The 8,778-nt window shown below is 47.3% G+C and overlaps 1 long non-coding RNA gene across 1 annotated transcript; it reads right to left on the bottom strand.

Annotated features, from left to right (window-relative positions):
- Positions 1–2,102: 2,102 nt before the first annotated feature.
- LOC105873423 (uncharacterized) lies at positions 2,103–4,024 on the bottom strand. Its single transcript, XR_001155014.3, has 2 exons — positions 3,814–4,024; positions 2,103–2,202 (listed from the first exon to the last, which is right to left on the bottom strand). It is a non-coding gene; the product is annotated as an uncharacterized LOC105873423 (long non-coding RNA).
- Between the last annotated feature and the right edge of the window lie 4,754 nt (positions 4,025–8,778).

Here is an 8,778-nt window from a genome sequence, read left to right as displayed (position 1 = left end):
CTTTGGGGGAAGACCCCACATTGTCCTCACATGAAAACTTTCAATACGGACTTCCAATATATCTTTCTTGCTGAAGTCAAGGAAGCAGACTTCCTGGAAAGTACTCAGGCAGTGGTCCCCACCCACCAACGGTACCAAATTTCCGTGTTTTATTTGGCTGTGAGATTTCAGAGGCACTGCGTACTTGATAGAATGCCATGAATTATGTACAGTCCCAGAAATATGACCCTCATTGATTTCCTCAGATTTCTTGCTTAGTTGTACTGTCAGGATTTTCAAGTTGTTTCAGACCTAGGCTCACACTTGAGATCCTTTAATTATTCCCTAACAGACTCACCATGCAACTTTCTAGATCTTTCACAGAATAGACAGAACAGGACCCCAGAACCTTATCTGAAGACCTCTTTTGGGTCACTCAAAAGATGACCTTTTGAGCCATTCTCCAGGCTGTGTCCCTGATCCTTCCTCACATACTTCTTTAGCAGAAGCATTTCTGAGCATTTCTCATGGAAGCTTCCAGATTGACTCAATTCAAAATTCTCTAGATCTTTACTGCTCTTACCTTTAAAGAGATCCATGAAAGTCCATGATGGAACTTTGACTTAGATGTCTCAGGAATTTCTCTCCAAGATTCAGCAGGGACAAAGACTCATGGATCCTATGGGGAAGGCCCCACTGGTGTTGGATGAGCCTCTTTTGAGTGTGGTGCTCTAGTTTTTTTAAAGCTCACTGCTGAGAGGAAATTCCCCCGGAAGGATAGAGATTGGAACATAAACTTTGGAGGACTGGCTGACCAACGTAATGTTGGGAGCTGGAGGACAAAAGTCTTGCTGAGATTTCCTGACCACAGACGGTAAACCCCACACAATTTCCTGTTCTTTCTGCAGCACGTTCCATTCTAGGCAGTGAATTTCAGATGGCAGAAGAGACAGTGCCTCATTCTGGAGTTTATGAAAATATACTCAACAGAACCTAATCTGGGACAGAGGATCAGGTGATAGGATAGGGAGTAGGGATTGAAGTTGGATTGGCCATGAGTTACTTCAAGGATCTTAGGATGTATGAGCTGCTGATGCACGTGTAGCTCCTCTGGTTTGTCTTTTCTGGAAGGAAAACTGCCAAGTCAGGCTTATTGGCAACTGATGCTAACATTTTTGCTGAAGAATTTAGTTGGTAGTCTGACTTAAGTTGCTTTGGAAAAGATCCCATTTTCTTTTCCTTTTCCTTTCCACATCAGGAAATCACTCCTCTTTTTAACTTGTCTCTCCAAGAATGCCAGAACATCAGGGTTGAAAAAAAGAGAGGTTACCAGGTTCTTCAAGGTTGGCTGCAGGGTCTCCTGCAAAAGAAGCCTCAGAAGGGTGGGGGCAAGCAGCTCTTGCTTGAAATCACATGGCGCCAAGTTGAAGGGGAACAAGTCCCTGGCCTAAGGCTACCACCAGGAGAATTCTGAAATTGCAAGGCTTGAAGGGTCAATGTCTCTGATTGTTGGGACATCAGTCGACAATTCATCACCTCTATCTAGAGAGGACATCTCCAGAACAGGCTTCAAAAAGATGGAAATTGATTTAGATTAAGTCACAGTTAAAATGCCATCTAGTGGTAGTGAAGCAAGGGTTGGTAGTGCATGATGACAAGCATGGGAATGGGTAGGATCCACTGCCTGGGAAAAATTTGGCAAGGGGTCGATATCTCAGAAAAAGATTGGGTCAAGTGCAAAGATGGTTTTTATAGACAAAGTGGCTTCTGGCTGGAGGACAGGATCTGCTCCCTGAGTGTGATGTGGTGGGAGAGGGGAAAAGGCAAGCAGCTGGGGTGGGGAATGGTCCACTGAGAATTTGGATCCAAGGGAGGAACAGGCTCTGGGGACAGAGAGTCACCAATGGTGAGGGTGAAAGTAAGTGAAAAAAGGGGTCATCAGGTCAGGTGAGAGAATGGAGGCAGGAGGTGGAGAAGGCTCTGGCAGAGGGGCTGGTAGTAGGTCTCCTGGAGGGCTTGCTGAGAGGGTGGAGGAAAAAATGTGTGATAATTCTGTTCCAGAAACTGTAGAAGCTAAAAGTGAGACAGGGAGCAGCATCTTTCAGAAACTGCCGGAACAGCACTTTCACGAGCTCAGCAGTTGATCTATTACACATGTCACAGAGGGCGTCTGGACATAACAGCTGATGGAGGTTCATGGTGCCATGATCCTCACTCCGGAGGCTGCAAAGACAGGAGGTACAAAGCTCCAGCCAGGACCAGAACAAGGAAAGGGGGGCCTGCTAGCCTAGCAGGGGTGGGACCACCTGAAGCCTGCTACCCACTCACCTTGCCTCCTACCCATGACTTCATAATACCTTCTCTAGCCTCTCCCCAAGGCCTTCATTCACATTCCTGTTCCCATGGCTACTCCCTCCCATGACTACGGCAGGGGGCACTGAATCCCTGAAATGCGTAGAACATGCTTTAAAAAGGGACCAGGAAAGAAGGGGAAGGATTAATCACCTTCTCAGAATAGAAACCAGTTTCCTTCCTCTGGCAAATTCTCTGACCTGGGAAATCAGGAAGTGAGGCTATATGTAAGGAAGGTAGAAGCACAAGGATCATACAGGAGTCCTTCTATGGGAGACCCTTGGAATATTAAACTCTGCTAGCCCTCAAAATCAGCAGACAAGGTCCAATGGTCAACAATAATATTAACAAGGTTCACATGTGTATGCGACCTCATTTATACAGTCCTTTCACATGCATTATCCCACACGATGCTCAAAACCACCACATGAAGCACAGACATCAGTGGTTATCTCAAAGAGGGATCTGAGCATGCAGGAAGTCAAAGTACTTGTACAAAGTCAAGAGACAGAAGCTCTGAGTGCACACCAACCAGTAGTCATTCCCCAACCTGTCACACACAGGTCCACCCCTGCTGCGTGCCCATGCAGGGGCAGAGCAGGGACTCTGAGAGTGTCTCAGCTCACATGACCCTCCTCTAGGGGCTCTGTTTTCCCAGAGAGACTATCTAGCAACCAACATTCTCAGAGATTGTGGACCTGGGACCTCCTAGAAGGAACAGAAAAGTTCACCCTTGGAGAGCTCAAGTCACACAGGCAGAACCTTTCAATGTTCCCCCTTTCCTTCTCTTGGCTCCGCCCTGATGCCACGAACAAAAGGAAAAGAGTAAGAGGCCGGGACTCCCTTCTCTCACTGCTCTTCTCTCCAAGAAGCACAGACACTCACCATCCACAAATAACATGGCTCTCCATTTTAATTAACTTGTTCCTTTTATCAATTTTTAAAAGTGATAAAACATTTCCAAGTTTTCCTTCTTTGAAAAATTCAAAGAAGGATTTTGCCACTTGATGTTCTCAGAAATCCTGTGCTAAAGGAGGACACAGAATCGGAAGCCAACAGTCACATCTGTGCCCTCAGAGGACCCTGCATCCTGGGGACAGAGCTCGGAGGCTCTCGGCATTGGGTCAGCCAGCCCCACGTGAAGGAAGGCTTGGTCAAGTGGCACCTGACCTGGGAATGTGACTGGAGATCAAGTGTCATGAGACCTTGTTCTCCTCCAGAGAACCTACACTCTCTAATGTCCAGGCCAGGACCACGAAATCACTGTGTTTGGGGTTTTATTCTGGAACCCTTCGCCACACTCAGATAGGTAGCCTGTGAGCCTTGGGTGGAAACCTTAATCCTCCTGAGCCCTAGCCCTGGCCGACCTCTGCCCCTAGAAGGGTGATGTCCTGTCATTCTCCAAGCCAACCAAATTGCTTTAGCAATGTGGGAATAGGAACGGGAACCAACAACACAAAATCTCTCTTGGATGTTCCTTACCTTTTGGGTTTCTTCATTTTCCCAGGTAGTTGGCAAAAGTGATTTCATCACCAGGTAAGTCAGGTACAGAAAGAGTAACCCCAAGCTACCCAGAAGGGTGAGTTGAGGCTCCATATCCAAAACAGTTGAGCCAAAGCTCAGCCCTGGCTCAGGGTGACTGTTCAGAAAACAGAGAACCTTCTCCACTGTCAGAACAGCAGGGTTGCCTGAAGCAACTGAGTGTGAGGGTGTCCAGGCTGGCTATACTCCCAGGCCTGCATCACAGAGCCCAGGAGAGTCACAAAGGGGTTCTGAGGGTGAGGGAGGGGACAACAGGAGGAGGGTGTGGCACAGCCCCTCCCCCTACCAGCCCAGCAGATCTCTCTGCCCCTCCTGGACCCTCTGGGTCACTCTGCCCTCCCCTGCCATCCCATTTTCTCATTCCACCCTTTCTTCATATCATATATTTGCCACAGTGAAATGTTCTCTTTGTTTCTTCTGTAATCTAGATATTACCTGCACCTCCTGTTACCATGTGGAGCCCTTGACTTGGACCTGGAAGTTCTGCTTGAACTCAGACATTTATACTCTTAGGATCACACATGCCCTGGAATCCTTGTTATCTACAGAATACTTTTGCCTTACACTAACCCAGATATGAAACCTGAAGTTCTTTTACACTTATTCAGTGTTACAAATGTTGAATTAATAATTTTTTTTGTTTTAAAGTCAGCCTTTACTGTTTTCAATCAGAGGGGCTGATTCAAATAATTAACCCTGGCGATCAATGGGGTGACAGCTGTCACAGCTAGATTGCTCTCACATCTGCGACTCAAATAGCTAAAATTAATAATTCATTATTCAGCATCCATAAAAATAAGTATAAAGTAAATGTATATAATTTAAACTTCAAGCAATCTTGGGGGTAAATTTATAGCACTTATTTTTCTGAAATTAGTGAAGCTTAAACTGTCCAAAGTCTGTCCAAAGACTTTTGGGACGTGCTCCATACACACACCCATCCTTTGACAAGTCAACCCAGTGTTTTCATATCCAGAAATCAATCATTTCCTCCTTTTATGCCAGTCTTTCATTCATTATATCCTCCACACTTTTTCTAACCCTACCTAAAATACAGATAATCCCAGCCCTAAACATTAATTTCATCACAGGTATGTGACTCCCCCAAGAAGGCACTGGTCACAGTGTACTAAGCCGTTGGCTCCCTCAGCCCTTCGTGGCAGGGTGGGACTGGGAGTGTCAAAGCCTTAAGATTCTCAAGGCAGAATCTAGTCTTGAGAAGCCTTACCTGAGCATCCTACAGGCCATGTACATGTGATCTTTTCCTAAGAATGCCCTGCTACCCAAAAAAAGCTCAAAAAGATGTGCTCTACATAATCACCCCTGCAAATGTCCAAATACCAACTACCGGTCACACTTTATTCAGGCTCTTCTTGTCAGGTTTAAATAATCCCTATATCCCCACCCCTTTTCCTACACCTTCTTTCCTGAACTCTTTATCACCATGACAGCTGTCCTCTGAACTGTCTGCTAACTTCTCAAGTCTTTCTTAAACCGAGCAACCTCTTATTGGCCAAAACCGTTGCTTGATCTCTTTTGAAGGGGCAGGACAGCCTCCAAGGCTGGCAGGATCTCCTTTCAGTTGTGCAGGAGCAGGTAACCTGCCTTGAGGGTCAGATCTGCCAGGAGGTGCCACTTCCTCCTCTCCTTGATATGCATCCTCAGTCGAGTCTTCATATAATAAATATTTACTTCTGGAAACTAGGGGGCAAAACATCTGTAAGTTGGGGGCTGCCCTGGACCTCATAATGCAGTTTGAGCATTAAGTCCTGTGTGGTGCAAGAGCTACACAAATGCAGGGGAGAGGTTTCCCTGCCCCCAGCATCTGTAATTGCCTCGCATTTGTAATTGATCTCTGGACCAGATCAGATACTGTGGGTCGCAACTGCTCAGACACCTCATGCTCCTTACTAAAGCATCCCCAGTTTTCTGATATGAATTAATGATTCTTTGATAAGATGGTCAAAGAACAGCCTTTCTCTTTTAAAATGGCATTCCTTGGCTAGATATCCTTGTAAGCAAATAATTGTCCCAGGATTCCCAGCTACAGTCCCAACATTTAGCTGTATGGGACTAGCTTAGTTCATAAGAACACCCTGGAAATAATCCCTGGCAACCAGAGAATACTGTTGACCTAACCTAAGTCAGGCTACTGAAAGTGCGATCTGTGGATCGGTGCCTGTTCACACATTTTTATTACCATCTGTGACAAGATAAGTATAGAAATTGAGAATGTTAGAAATCTTTATTGTAATTTAACAAGGTAGTTGAATCTAATAGTAAAAAGTTGAGGCTCATATTTTGTATGTCTTTGTTTTGTGTGTCAATTTTCCAGTGACTCATTTTTGTTGTGTTTTACGCAAGTGTCCGTACACAGTGGACGGGGTGAGCTCCCTCACCACAGGCGGTTCGGGGAAATGCGGTCTAATGTGCGCGCTCCACTGGGCAGGCCGGGGTGGTGGTTAATTCTGTGTGTTGACTTGACTGGATCACGGGGTGCCCAGACATTTGGCAAAGCATTATTTCTCAGTGTGTCTGTAAAAGAGTGTCCCCATGGGGTTAGTATCTGAATCAGTGGACTTTGTAAAGCAGACGCCCTCCCCGCTGTGGGTGGGCACCCGTGAGTCTCTTGAGGACCTGAACAGAGCAAAAGATGAAGGGCAGAAGGAAGAAGGCACTCCTTTTTCCTGCCTGCCTACTCCAGCTGGAACACCAGTGTCCTCCTGTCCTCAGACTGAGACTGACACCAGGGACTCCCCTGGTTCTCAGGCCTTCGGATTTGGACTGAACTACACAGCAGCTTTCCTGCACGTCCCGCTTGTGTAGGGCAGAGCAGGGGCTTCTTAGCCTCCATAATTATGTGAGCTGATTCTTCCTAATAAATATATATATATACACACGTACACATACACACACACACACACCTATATATTTTATTTACATACATGTATATAAATGTGTGTGTATATCTATCTATCTCTATGTCTTACTGGTTCTGTCTCTGGAGAGCCCAGCCAGGCAGCGGGGGTGAGTCAGCGTCCTGGCCGGATGATGTCTGTCTCTGCTTCCCACCAGGAGTCGTGGCCTGAAATCCTCTCCAAAGCACACTTGCCTTGCCTTTGCCTCCTCCCCCTAACTTGCCTTGCCGTCCTTTCCCTTCCTTTCCTTCCTCCGATCCTACACGATTTGCACCCACAGGAACCAGGGCGTGAACGGATGGCAAGGCCTCATTTTAGGGCCGCGGTCCAGAAGTTCCCAGAGCCCTGGTTCCACAAGATCAGCCCTGGAGCGTCTGGAGCTTCGGTCCACACTGGCACGTCAGCGGCCCCATCTTGACCAAACACGTCTGAGCCGGCCGACAGGCGTGGCCCTTCTCCAGGCTCTGAGTTCACCTGAACCTGGCTTTAAACCCTGGAAACGTAGGGGGGTTGAGGCCATGGCAGTTTGGTACAGTTTGGGAAATGTCTGGACAGAGTCAGGTGCCGAGCTTTTGATAGCTCTCCTCGTTGCTCTGCCTGGTGAACTCCTATTCAACCTTCAGGTGCCACCACAAATGTTCCCTTCTCCAGCCCACTTGTCCCCAACAGAGCTGTTGTAGTTTTCTCCTCTAGTTTTCACTGCCTTTTACTTTCACTCTATCAGAACGTATCTGAATCAAAGGAGAAGAACTTACTGAAAATTTAATGTCTAGCAATAATTCATTGAGAAATTAACTTGTGTCATTTATTGCTTTTGTTGATTCAGTGGGAAAAAAACAAAGCTATCTGGAGCCCCAGCTCTTTGAGGGGAGTCTGATTTTCTCTCCATGCTCAGTAAGGGTTCTCCAGCCCCCTAAGGAGAAATGAACAATTCTTCCTGCTTCTGGTCGGGGAGAGGAAGTTGAGTGGGCCTGGAGAGGGCTCTGAAGGACCTGCCCGGAAGACAAGTTCTGTGCAGCACTCTGCGTTTAGAGACCAATGGGGGTGAAGCCACATCATCCCGGAGGGGAGGAGGATGGGGACTTTGCACTGCAAGGTGGAGGGCGATGTTCCCAGGTGGAGCACATTTGTGCTTTGTGGGCGTGTGGCACGCAGCACAGCGCTGCACACGCTGTTTCCTGGAATAAGCCCGTGCCAAGTCACCCACGCACTGGCACATTAGGGACATCTTAGTGTGCAGGACCCGGGTTGGTGTGGGGGCGCTGCACACAGCGCTGGGAAGCCAGGCCTGCATCTCGTGGTCACCAGGAGCAACGGCTGCCATGGTGACTGGAAGCTGCAGACTTTTCCAGACTGCTGAGTCCCTGGGGCCTTTGACAGACCCAGGGGAGAGGAGAATGCGAGGATATGACCACACAGGACTTCTGGTCAGTCTTGCTTAGGAGGATCCACAAGGATTTAAATTTCTTTTAATAAAAACAAGTCATGCCCATGGTAAAAAGTGACACAGCATAAGAGCAAACAGGAAAAGAGAGTCTCCTCCTCCCTCCGCCCCTGGCCTCTCTTTCCAGAGGTGACACCATTACTGGGGCTTTGTTTATGTGTAGATGCATGACACATGCGACTACAAAGCTGCCTAACCACACACGTGCGCACGCGTGCACACACGCACGTACACAGAGACACACATGCAGAGACTGACAGAGACACACACGTAGGCAGAGACACACCCACGCAGGACACTGTGCCGTCCTTTGCCCTTCACCATCTGCTGTGAGGACCATTCTATGTCAGCTCACTCAGCACCACCCCCTTCTTTTTAATGGCAGAAAGGACCCCATTTCTGGCCCCTGTCAATGGGATTAATTTGATTTAGACACCCTCAGAAATGTTGCATTAACTGCAGCCAAGAGTCATGGTATCATTTCATTCCTGTTTACATAGGCACTCATATTTATATATAGTATTTCCCACATTACTGAGGGTT

The sequence above is a fragment of the Microcebus murinus genome, chromosome 6, assembly GCF_040939455.1.
Source record: "Microcebus murinus isolate Inina chromosome 6, M.murinus_Inina_mat1.0, whole genome shotgun sequence".
NCBI classification, from domain to species: domain Eukaryota; kingdom Metazoa; phylum Chordata; class Mammalia; order Primates; family Cheirogaleidae; genus Microcebus; species Microcebus murinus.
This window is presented reverse-complemented; position numbering and strand designations above follow the sequence as displayed.